Source organism: Rhinolophus sinicus, linkage group LG05, assembly GCF_036562045.2.
Source record: "Rhinolophus sinicus isolate RSC01 linkage group LG05, ASM3656204v1, whole genome shotgun sequence".
NCBI lineage: Eukaryota > Metazoa > Chordata > Mammalia > Chiroptera > Rhinolophidae > Rhinolophus > Rhinolophus sinicus.
This window is the reverse complement of record NC_133755.1, coordinates 39,071,335-39,081,516: the sequence shown is the minus strand read 5'-3', so window position 1 is coordinate 39,081,516 and position 10,182 is coordinate 39,071,335. Positions and strand designations below refer to the sequence as shown.

At 34.3% G+C, this 10,182-nt stretch overlaps 1 pseudogene; it reads right to left on the bottom strand.

The window, feature by feature from the left end:
• Window positions 1-874: 874 nt before the first annotated feature.
• LOC109459012 (protein N-terminal asparagine amidohydrolase) lies at window positions 875-1,893 on the bottom strand (annotated as a pseudogene).
• Between the last annotated feature and the right edge of the window lie 8,289 nt (window positions 1,894-10,182).

Genomic DNA, 10,182 nt, shown 5'->3' with positions numbered 1-10,182 from the left:
CTACAAGTTACAATTTGAAGTTTAATTTTAATTCTCAGGCAGTGAAGTTCTAGTTTGCATGGAAATGACTCTACAGATACAGGGAAGTTTGACTAGAAAGCTCTTCTTCAATCTATAAAGAAGAGCCTAATACTCTTCCATAGAAATTATACATGCAACCCTCTCTCCATCTTCATAGTATATATCCTTGGGGAAATAAAGTTTCATTTTTGCCTTCCAAATTAATGTGTTTCTGTTCCTAATCCTCTACTAGACCACCAATAATTGTGTCACAATGAGGAATTCAATATATGCAAGATTCTGATTTTAGAAAAACAGAATATATACATGAGGTCAGCAAAATTTCTAGCTCCCCAGGGTTTCCTGTTTGAATGCCCTATTTTTGAGTATTCTGGGACTTTTTAAGGAAAAAGATATCTTCCACAGTAGGCGCTGGCAAATGAAACCAAGGAATTAAAACTCCTTCTTCTTTCCAAGAGTACAAAGAAAATTAAGAGACTTTTAAAACACAAAACCACCCATTTTCATATTTTTTTCCATATTATGCAGCTAATAACTATGATTATAACTTCTATTCAGATACAACCCTTTTCATTGGTGATAACTTCAGCCTTTATTAGTTCATCTTTTTATTTTTTGACCAATTACCTAGATGTTGGGACAACAACTTAACTACCTGAGGAAAAAAAAGAAAATTAGATTTCTACTTCTCATGTTTCAAGATAAATTCTAAATGAATTATATATTTAAATATTTAAAACATAAAATTACAAAACGAAAATATATGTAGATATTTGAATATTTTTTTCGCTTTTGCCAAGATTTTATTTTGAGTCATTTGAAAGACACTGAGTAAAGAAGGAGAGCCTAAGACTCAATAGATATAGATTCCAAATTCAAACTCATATTCTGTCCAACCCCCACCAATGGTCTCTGTCTTGCCAAAAAGTTGTTTTCTTTGGTCATTCCTATTTTCAGCTTCCTGGAGAAGAGATATTTTCCCATAAGCCATCTTCATTGTTTGTTTGCTTGTTTGTTTGTTTTTTCTTTTCTTGTAGAGTAGAGCTTTATTTCCAGGAAACAGCTTGTTTGTTGAAGATGGGTATTTGTAGAAAACCATCAAGGTAGATCTAATGTGTTCAACAAAGTGGGAGGGCTCCGCTAGAGGTGAAGTGAAAAGGTTCTCTAGTATTTCCTTATCATCTTGCTGCAAGCAGTCATCCCCACGTGGAGATGGTATCCAGGAATACAGTCCAGTATGGAGTTGTCCTGTCCTTGAATCGTAAGTACTAATCATCAGTCCTCCTGTTAAAACTGGAGCAGCACGCAGCTCCTCCCCTGGACTGCAATCCTGGAAGGAGTCTCTGTAAATCTCGGCAGTTTTCATGTGGATAGCAACGCCATAAATTATTGGAAAGTGGTTTTCATTTTCTTCCTGGTCATTTAATTCTGTCACACATAATGTCACTAAGTGAATGTCACCTTTTTGACTGTCAAATTCGCTAAGAAGTTGATGAGTAAGTTTTTGTGACAACCGCCTATCACCACTGAAGCCGCCGACTAGGTACACTTCCAGCCTTCCACAGTGAGTGTGGTCAGAAAAGGATTTTATGGAGTTCGTGATCAAAGGGACCTCAGCTTTGGTGTTGGTTCCATCACAAAGTGTCAAGCAGGTAGCCCCATTACTTGTGTGCCTCAGGATCACAATGTGACACGTGTAGTATCATCAGAACCTAGAATGGAGATAGAGCCTCCAGAAGTGGGTGGGGAGGGAGGAGGTCCCCCGTGGACTGTGGCAACCACAACACACTGCCCCTGGACCACCATTGAAATTACTGAGGGAGCTGCCCAGGAGGGCCCTGGATGCGGAATCCCCACTCGCCGGCTGTTCATGTTCCTCTGAATATTCTTGAAGTGAAGCAGGGTGTCCTAAGTTTAACACCAAAAACAAAACTATACAAGGAAATGTTGATAGATTTGACTACATCAACATTTTAAATTTCTAGATGTATAGTTCCAGAAATGTGGTGTACACCAAATAATATTTCTGCACAGGATACCTGAAAATTCTGAACAAAACATTTAAAAAAACCTTTTAGCAGCATAGTGTAGATGGCAAGAAAATAAGGGAATTCTTCAGATGCAATAATAACGTAAAAGATGGAGTCTAGAAAGATAATCAAGTACTAAAATGCACAGTTGCCTGGGCGCATATTGGTTATAGTTGCTGATTTCTGGCAGTTTGGAGATTTGAATTTTAATGAGAAACAGGAGACAGGATCAATTTAAAGCAGAAATTAAGATGCTTCCACAAAACTGATGTTATGAAAGGAGACATTCTAAGTGAAAAAGGCAAACTGCAAAAACAAAAACAAACAAACAAAACAAAACAAAAATCTTTCCTCCTGCCCCATAGAGGGTGGTACTCTGGATTATGGAGTCTGAATAAAAGAAAAAAGAAGAGAATTCCAGAAAACTTGTAACTTCAGTCAACTTTAATTTGCTTTAGTAACAGAACTCACTGGTTTCTATGCAGCCTGAGGGGGTAAAAAAAGCCAAACAGATTAGAGTAGATGAAAGCAGCTCTTGATTTTGTAGAGCCCCAATTGGCTTGTAGAAGCAAATGAAAATTCTCTCTATAGAAGATACCTTTCACCCATGCCTCATAGACTTCCCACAGATAGCATTCCATTGATTGTGAGCTCACAAATAAAAATCACAAAACACATCAGGAACAAAGCCACCATGAACGAGAGTCAGCAGAATAACCAAGTAATTCAATCAGGCTACAGAAATTGCTGGCATTAAAATGATCAGATATTGAATAAAAATATGTGAGATTAATGTGTTTAAAGAAAACAAGTATTGAAATTATGAAGAAATAGGAGACTATAAAAATGGACAGGATTAAAGAAATAAAATATTACTTCTAAGAATGAAAACTATAATAATTAAGATTAGAAACTTAATTGTCAGGTTAATCATCAGAGTACCATGTTTCCCCCAAAACAAGACCAGGTCTTATATTAAGGTTTGCTCCAAAAGACGCATTGGGGCTTATGTTCAGGGGATGTCATCCTGAATGGAAACACGGTAGATAGAACTGAAGAGAGAACCAGTGAACCAGAAGATAAATCTGAGTACATATATGCAGCAAAGAGAATCAAAGATTGACATATAAAAAAAGAGGTCAAGAGACTTGGAGGAGACAGGAGACAGAGATATGTTTAATAGGACAGCCAAAAGAAGATAATAAAGAGAATGAAGAGATGCAAGAGAATTGCTAGAATTGTGGAAAGGCATAAATCCTCAGATTCAGGAATTACAACAATGCCAAAAGGGGCAAATGAAAATAAATCCTTACCTAGAAACATCATGAAAAACTGCAGCATACCTGAATTAAAGAGGTCTTAAAAGAAGCAAGAGAAAAAAGAGGGATATCTACAAATGATCAATTAAAATGACTGCTGGTATCTTGAGGGTAACCATGAGAGCCAGAAGATTATGGAATAATATCTTCAACATGCCAAATGACAGTAACTCTCAGCCAGGAATTATATACCTAACAAAAGCACTTTCATGATAAGTATGATGAAGACATTTTCAGACAAACAAAAATGGAGAAAGTACACCAACGAAAGATGTTTAGTAAAGGAATTCTAAACGAAGCACTCTAGGACAAAACTCCAAAGGAAGACCTGAAATACTGAGAGAAAATATAGTAAACACGTTGGCAAATGTAATAAACATTGACTGCAGTCAATGATAACAATGTCTAATTTGTGGCCTTTTAAAAATGATAGAACAAAAATAAGTATAGTGCAAAATATGGTTACCAAAGTTAACGGGTTCTGAGGTCTTTATATTGTTTAAGAGGGTGAAGAAGTAACTACCTTAGAAGATTTTTAAGTTAAATGTACATGCTACAAATTTTAAGATAACCACAAGATTAATGGAAAGAGTATGTGTAATTAAAAGCTAGAAAAAGTAGAATGAATAAAATAGCATAATAACAAACCAATCCAAAAGAAAACAAAAAGGGAGAAAAAATATAGAAAAAGACAGAGAAAATGAAAGTTAAGATGGTAGAGATGAATTCAAAAGCAATAATAATCACTATAAATGAAATGATTAAACTCCTTCATAGAACAAAATTGTTAGACTGGAATTAAAAAAACAAACAAACAAACAAACAAAAGATATACCTAACATGTAAGGACCACAAAATAGGTTGAAAGTGAAACGTTGGAAAAAGAACATACTAGGTAAATATTAACCCAGAGAAAACCAAAAGACTAGAGACATTATTATATAAGATAAGCGATGATTAGATTTCATACCGAAACAAAAATGAAATTAGATTAGCACTTTGCATCAATTAATTATTGTTACAGAATAAATCACCTCAAACTCAGTGGATTAAAGCAGCAATGGTTTATTATCACTAAAACGTCTATGAGTCATTTGGGATTCAGTTGAAATCCACTGGGCTCAGGTCATGATGCTTGGCTGAAGTAGCTCCCCTTCTCTTGAGACTAGTGGACTAGCTCAGACATGTTCTCATAGCAATGGGAGAAGCAAAAATGCACAAGACATCTTAAAACCTATGCTTGGGACCAATGTCCATTCTCCATTCTGTTGGCCAAAACAAGCCATATGACTCATCCCAAGTCAAGAGCTGGGGAAATAGCATCTAACTTTGTAGGAGGAGTTTGAAGTCACATACCGAAGGGGATACAGGGATGGGTAAAGAATTGGGACCAATAATACAACCTACACAGCATATGAAAGCATTCACAAAAATCAATTTCAGATATTACCATAAAGGGAAGTGGGGGGAAGGAGTCACAAATTGAGAGAGGGCACTGCAATACACAAAACTGACTTAAGATCACCATGCAGAATATATAAAGAATACCTTGCAGTAAAAAAAGAAAAGAAGAAAGGAAGGGAAGGAGGGAGGGATGGAGGGTGGGAGGGAGGAAGGAAGGAAGGAAGGAAGGAAGGAAGGAAGGAAGGAAGGAAGGAAGGAAGGAAGGAAAGACAACCTAATAGAAAAGTAGTCAAAAGACATGAAAAGGCTTTCTTAAGAGGCGCATCCACAAATGACCAACAAACTTATGAAAAAAATGTTCACCTCATCAGTAATCAGACAAATGCAAAATAAAACAATAAGGTACCATTTTACAGCCACCAGTGATTTTTAAAGACTGATAACATGAAACATAATAATATTACAATAATGTGCAATAATAGAAGCTTTTAAACATTACTGATGGGAATATAAAATGGTATAAGCCCTATGGAAAACAATTTGGCTTTTTAAATAGCAGATGGCTTATATTTTTTAAGCATTTTTTTATTAGTTTCAGGTGCACAAAACAATGTAATAGTTAGACATTTATCATTTATATCCCTCACACAGTGACAGCCCCCCTTCCCAATCCACTATCCCTCTTATAGCAGAAAATATGCTTACCCTACAACCCAGCAATTGTAATATTAAGAATACACTTTTGGCATACAAGCACCAAGAGACATGTACAAGAAGGTTTGTGGTAGCATTTTTTTTTATAATAGCAAAAAACTGGAAACGACAGATGAATAAATAAATTCTGATATGCTCATATAGTAGAATACCATACATGCATTAAAAAGGGGGATGATGATTCTCAATGCATAATGTTTAGTTTAAAGAAAACAAGGAAGTCACAAAAGAATTCATAAAGTATGATTCTATTTATATACAGCTCAAAAATACACAAAATTAAATAATACATATATATTGTTTAAGAATTTTCCATATGTGATAAAACTATAAAGAAAAGAAGACCAAAATTAAGGAAATTGGTTACTTCTCAAGAGGAGAGGAAATGTGATATCATAGGAACTCATGCAAACATCAACGTTTTGGCAATGTGTTATTCTTAAACTGGGATGTGTATTCAGGGTTACTTGCTTAATGATTATTATTATTCAAACAATATATATATATGTCATTTTTGTGTTCATTTGTACAAACGATGTATTTAATTTTTAAAATAAACCTTAAAGGTTTAAACTATATATCAAAAATATCACAAACATTAAAGGCATATAACAAAGTAAAAAAATCTTTTATCCTATCTACCGTGTTTCCCCGAAAATAAGACCTAGCCAGACCATCAGTGCTAATGCGCCTTTTGGAGCAAAAATTAATATAACACCCGGTATTATTATATTATATTATATAAGACTCTGTCCTATATTATATTAAAATAAGACCGGGTCTTATATTAATTTTTTCTCCAAAAGACACATTAGAGCTGATGGTCCAGCTAGGTCTTATTTTTGGGGAAACACGGCAATAGACAAAGAGTTATTACATTTTTTAAATTCTACAAATAGATTTAATTCCAAGATAGGCTAAACACTGAAATAGACAACCCATTTAAAAAATTATAGATGTATAAGTATACCGGCGATGCCAAAAAAATGTAGACACGTTTTAAGAGATAGTATCTATGCTCAAGCAGTAGTTCACCAATATCAGAAGTGTCTGGACGCTGATGGTAACCACTTTGAGCAACTCTTGTAATTGCAGAAGTCAAACGTGATTTGTATTCATCTTTTATTAGTATATATTGAGTATTACAGTTAATACAGTTTTTTCCTTTCTTAAAATGTGTATACATTTCTTTGGCACCCTCTGTATATATAAAAAAGCATTCAACATCACTAATAATAAAATAGAAATCAGAGTAACCATCTGATGCCATTTTCAACTGTGAGAATGTTAAAGATTAAAAAGAAAAGGATAGTGTGGGATAAAAAAATCACACACGTTTAGGAGAGACTATGTATTGATATACTATTTCTGGGGAACAATTTGGCAACAGATTTCAAAAGTTTTAATGTGTATTTACCATTTAACCTAGGAATTATGCATCTAGAAATTCATCCTAAGGAAATGAACAGTCAAATGCAAAAGATTCACGTATAAGGACACTGATTGGAAAACTCTTTATAACAATATAAACTTGGAAACGACTTGAATGTCCAAGAATTAGGGATTGGCTGAATACAGTATAGCAATATATACAATATCACATTAAGCAACTATTAGATGATAGCATAGATACCTAATCATGGACAGGGAAATGTGTTGATAATAACATTAAGTGGGGGAAAAAACAGTTGCAATATAAGTGGACATACTATAACCCCATTTAATTATAAATATAATGCATATAAATATATGTGTGTGTGTTTGTGTGTAAATAGAGAGATATTAAATGATAGATACTATCAAAATGAAAATGTTAACACTCATAACCTCTGGATGGTAGGATTTTAGGTGATTTTGTCTTTTTGCTTATCTTTATTTTCTTATTTTCTATAATAATCATGCATAATGAATAATTTTAAAAGAAAAAAATTTAAACATAGTACTTAGAAAAATAATAGTGTGTGTAAACAGTATCATTACAACTTTTTAAACTTCACATTTTTCTTTATGGTGAATGTGGCACTTTTCAAAGGAAGATGTTGAAATTCAAGAAGTAGGGAAGGAAGGAAGGAAGGAAGGAAGGAAGGAAGGAAGGAAGGAAGGAAGGAAGGAAGGAAGGAAGGAGAGGAAGGAGGGAGGAAGAGGAGAGGGAGGGAAGGAAAGGAATCCAACTGTGGAATTCAACACAAGGCCATTCAACAACAGAAGTCACTAGTGAAATGATTTTTAAATGCCCTATTGTGGCTATAGTTTAATACAACAGAGTAGAAAGTCATAAAAATTAAAATCCAATATCAGGGAAAAAAGTAGAAAATCTATAGAAATCTAAACATTTTAAAAAGTTATCTGGATTTCAATGATGGTATACATTAATATGAGAACCATACTTATAAGATGAGGAATGTTTTAAGTTATAAATTGTTTATACATTGTGCTTCCATTATGGAGTTTGATGTATCCCCTGACATTACACAGTTAATGTAATAAGAAGAAAAACAAAGGGAACCTAAGAGACCGTGGGGATTAGTAATAGGACCTAGGGACTTTCACCTCCAGTTCATTGTTTGGAATTTAGCCTACATCAACAAATGACTAAGAATTATAGCATACACTTCATTCCCAGTGGTTACAGGGTCCCTCTTGCCTGGAGAAAAAGTATTCAATCCAAAGAGCAGCCTACTAACGTGGCACTTCTCCTAGAACCCTGCAAACACTGTAGAAATTAAAGACCAATCCTGATTTTAACCCTTTCTCTAAATAATCATGCATGTATAAAAAGAGGAAATGAGAGGGTTAAAAATTCAGGGATACAGGTGGCTTAAAATCCAAGTAAAATAGTCCAGTTCTAACTTTCACACAAGTGCTAGTAAGTTTTCATTAAACACTAAACCATGCTGTAATTAGAAGACAAACTTGATCAGTCCTAGTATTTTAAATTTCATTTCAAATTTGATGCCCTACTATCAAAAGTCCAAGATTTCTGTTACATTTAAAGCATGGTTTAAACCTCCCAATGAGTGCCTCCAACTCATATATTTTATATTTTCATAGTAGAATATTTTCCCAATAGAGTTAAGAGTTTTCTATGAGATAATGAACAATTATGCCACAACTTGCTAACAAATGTTCTTTACAGTGAAGACCCAATTAGTTGTGTCTGTTTGACTCATGCTGGCTTTCATTCAAGACTGAATTTATGTAGCGAGACCTGTTCTTTCCTCGAGATATGACTCTGGTGATTGAATAATGTTAAGTATACATGGCTAAGATCCCAAAATCTGACAAATTGGATTACTGCTTGTAGAAATTTAAATTCCAGTTGAGAGCATCTCACAGTTCCCAAGGGACATCACAAACTGTAACCATAAATGTTATTTATTCATGACTAAATAAGACAAAATTAGTAGGCAGGGGGTTAGAGGGGCAGGGGTAGGAGGTTATTGGAAGGATAAATCTGTCAACTATTTAGGTTAAACATAACATTCAGAAGCAACTCTTTCAGCTATAAAATGATTTGGTAAATTTTTAACAGCAGGGTTTTTTTTTATAATTTACCAAATACAGAGACCTTAAAAAACATTATACAGTAATACTATAGAGTGATAAGAGCCCTCAAAAATTCACTTGTTATACCCCCTTTCCTACCAAACTTCTGAAGAAAATTTTACAATCATAAAAGAATAAGAAAACAAAACAAAATCAACTACAGCTACTTAAAAGAAAAATTTACTGAAACTAAGTAGATTCTGCTGGATCCCAGCTGTTGGCTTTTTATTTTTTCTAAAATTAAGATTTCAAATTTGAAACAGAAAATAAACTATGCTTGACATACCAGGTGCATATATATATATATATTAGTGGAGTGGAGGAAAATTAAGGGAGGCCTTAACAGTCAGGGAAAAGCCTGAAATAAACAATTAAACCCTTTCCCAGCTTCTAGAAAGAATTTTTAAGACCGGAAGACCGGGGACCAGCCTAAAAACACAATTACCACAGGAGGATTCAATTAAACATACTCTCGATTGTGTGGAATAACATGAATCCATTTGGGTAACATAAATGCTTTCACAGCTGGATAAAAAACAGAAAATGGGAAGATGTAGTAACTCTTTGTCTATTAGCTACTCATGGATGGCTTTAGAATAGATGAGGTTCCTGACTCTGATTATATCTACCACAAGCCCCATGCGTGCTGAGTATTTTAGAGACAATACAAATCTTAGGCTGTTTGTATGACAAAAGGTATCGGTCATATAAGAAATTATTCAAGGGGATTTTTATTGAATGTTTTTATTGAATATTTCTTTTTTCCCATGGCCATAGTTAATTTAGGTCTATCTCTTTCATTTTATTTTGTCCAAAGACTACACAACTTTACCTCTCTTTTCTTAAAAAGCCAATTTCCTGATAGCCATTCAAATGTTCTATTATAATAAGATACTGATTATGGACAACCAGAAGATTTTGAGTGGTTTAATGCTCTCCTGGGTGGAAAATCAATAAAACACCTTAGCTAGGAGAGCTACCTAAAACACGCTAAAATAATAAGCCACCATTCATATATGCTAATGAGGCCACAGACAGACTCACTCTTGAAGTGCTTAGGGTCCCATTTCCTGTGTCGTCATAGATGTGCCTTAAGCCAGCCATCGCCCCTAGTAGTTACCTTATGACCAAGGGCATTTGCCTTTAGA